The following is a 3433-nucleotide window of genomic DNA, read 5'->3' on the forward strand; positions in this document are numbered from 1 at the left end:
CACAACAGGGACTGGATCCGCCTCTAAACAATTAGTTTACCTCTAGCAATGAAACACAAAGAGAACAAACACTTTTACATTGAGTTTTAAGAGAATATAACAAAAAAAATACACTCATTTATATTTATATTTCTGTTATTGATTTTCACAAGTGGGTAGAGAACTCAAAAATTGTACTAAACTAAGAGTGGCAATACATCAGTAAAAGTATAAAGTAGCTGTCTAAGAAATTACTAAAGTAAGACAAAGAGCAATTGTTTGGTGGAAAGTCTACTCAAGAACTGAATAACTGATCAATTTATCAATCATTTAATATTTAAAAATTATACAATGAGATGGTCCAACATGTCATGTTAAGTGGAAATTTTGTTATTTTAAGGATGAAAATAACAATAATTCATCAAAGTAACCAAACACAACAAAATCAGGCAAAGGAAAATGTTTAAAAATCAGTTTCTGTCAAAAAAAAAAACATGAAACTTTAACAAAAACTGCAGTTCTGTGTCTGTGTCTGGTGAATTCTGGGTTAAAACATGTTTGTTTTTCATTCAGTGGGTAGAAAATCCAGAAATTTCACTTAAGTAAGAATAGAAATGCTTTCTAATAAAATTACTCAAGTAAAAGTAAAAACTACAGAGCAGTAATAATACTCCTAAAGGTATTTTTTTCCCAAAGAAGTTACTCAAGTAAATGCAATTGAGTATATGTAACTACCCAACTCTGTTGATTTTGATAAGTTCCTTCAATTCATTTTCTATTTATTCAATTTAAAACAAAAATAAGTATCCCAACGGGAAATTAAATATTATATTTAATTTAATCCAAGTATCGCAGGCTGTGATGTTGTAAACAAAAAGATTCTCCTCTAGCAGACAGTCTTGCAACAAATCTGCAGAGGCCTCTGACTGAAGACTGTTGCATGACAGTCTTGTATCTGCTGACATGCTAACAGCTCAATATCTGGACAGTAGAGATCTTATTTCTCAGTAACATATCCTGGATGACACAGTCAGTTGCTGCTAATCCACCTCCTTTCCTTTTGCTGCTCCATTTTAAATTTTTGTCTGGCCAAAAGAGATAAATGTTGAAGTAAGGGACATATCCATTATGGTCAAGCCTCCATTTCAACTCTTCTAAGATTTTGGGTAATAGTTCAAAGTATTTTTTGAGCTTTCCAGATGCTAATCAGCTGCTTCCAGTTGTAAAAACAATACCTTGTTCCCACGGTTATGGATCATAACAACTGTCTGAATGTAAAAATGCAAGAGCAAAAATCCTTCCAACATCAAAGCATCCAAAAGCAGAGAGGATAAGTATCCAAACATGCAATGAGTCAACCAAAAAAGAAAAGAAATCATGAATAAAGTCAACAAAAAAGAGGTGCATTTCAGTAAATTGTAATTGTAAAGTTAATTTATGTCAGTAATCAAATTCATAATCTTTAATTTATACAGATGGATTCCAAACAAACGAGTGTTTATTTCTGTTAATTTTGTCGATTACGGCTTCCAACTTACTGAAAACCCCAAATTGTACTGCTTAAAAAAATATCAAAATAAATTGGACAGATGTAAAAAAAATATTGTAATGGAGATGTGTTATGTTATGATCCACACAAATATAGAGAAGGCTGCTGCCTTGATAGGTGTCCAGTAGATAGTTGACTACTTTTTTGAAGATTATTATTTAAAGTGAAGACTGAGAATATTTATGGAAGGTTGAGTGGATGGAAAAAGTGCTTTAAATAAAGCTGGTGACCAAAAGGACAAAAAGAGCTGAAATTTTGATAAGTGGATAAAATTACAGTTTTTTTGAGATAGAAGTACATTTTGCATTTAGAAATCAAGATACCAGAATATGGGGAAGAATCAAAGCTGCCTGAGGTACAGTGTGGCGTTTCTATAGTCAGTAGTGGTGTTTTTGTTTTAAAGTACAGTTATTCAGAACAAGAAGTTGAAATTCTTCAGCCACTGAAACACAGAGATCAAATTTGTTTCTGCAGGACAAACCCAGCCAACAGACTGACTACATCTAGGAAGGAATGCAGCATCATTGTTTGATGTTTTGACCTAAATATGGCCATGTGACACAGATTATTACCAAAACAATAAATTTCCAGATACAAACAGCTGAAAACGAGGAGCTGAAAGTGACTGATGTCCTTGATTAAAGGGAACGGGGACCGGAAACCTATTAGGATGTTTCCTTTGAAGGTTTTACTGAAACTTTCCACCATGGAAACAGACAGAGAAATCACTCTAAATCAGGGGTGTTCAAAGTGTGGCTGCTGGGCCATTTTTAGCCCCTGAAATGATTTTGATGGGCCCACTGACTACAAGTCAAGAACAGTTAAAATGAGGCCAACAAAACAGAAAACAAATGACAACCCCCAAAATTTGGAAATTGTCTGTTTTTCTTTTAATAAAGGGACAGTCCAACGCTTTTTTTTTAAATGTTTTGGATCTTTACTTCAGTGCTGTCAATTACTCTTGTGTACTTGCTGCTCTTACCCTCCCCCTTGCTCTCTGCTACTCTATAGCTGGGTCACCATAACAGAGACTGCCATGTATGCTAAGGTAGTTAGCATGGTGACCAATTACAGCAGATAAAAGGTTTTTCTGTAATGGTAAATTGTTTTTCTGCCATTAGCACATTTAGCAGCACCTTCATGAGATTGACTGACAGCGCTAAGAACCTCCTCTTGCTCCGATTGGTTGTTTTTGACGAAGAGCAGTGCATTTCTTCAGACGACAATAGTAGCTCAGGAAGGAGGTGAAGATCGATCTTTTCATAGATTATCTGTCACAAAACGGTGATAGTTTTGACAAATATTTAAAAATATATATTTTTATGAACATTTCACACTGTAGTTTAAGATTTAGTAAAAAATGTGTTCAATATCAAACTTAAAATCTATAAAAGTAAGGAAAAATCTAAAAAAAAACAACAAATTTTTGCATTTTAAATGTAATGAATTTTGTGGCCTGCCGGTACTTTAAATTTGCCAGGTTTGGACACGACTGTGCCTGTGAAATACTCCAAGGAGAAGCTGTGAAGTGTTGCCACAGTTGACACAAACTGAAAAGTGGTGATCCCAATTTCCAATTAGCTTTGTCCTATTGGACGCAGTGATTTTCTAAAGAGAGGGTTTCCAGCTGGAAAGCTCCCACGCTGAGCAGGTGTGTTTACTCTGCAGCCTCCCTTGGCTGGTTGTGACTCAACGTTTGCACAAATCTCCAACACATGCTGGTCCACTCACAAAGTACTTAGAAGACAGATGCACAAGTGGATACAAATATTTGCAAATATCAAATATCTATAGAAAGATAGATTGAAACAATTAATTGTGATTAATCGATTGTCGAAATAATCGTCAACTAATTTAGAAATCAATTCATTGCTAACTGGAACACAGACTCAGAAAATGTCCTTT

The sequence above is a fragment of the Poecilia reticulata genome, linkage group LG17 (assembly GCF_000633615.1).
Source record: "Poecilia reticulata strain Guanapo linkage group LG17, Guppy_female_1.0+MT, whole genome shotgun sequence".
NCBI lineage: Eukaryota > Metazoa > Chordata > Actinopteri > Cyprinodontiformes > Poeciliidae > Poecilia > Poecilia reticulata.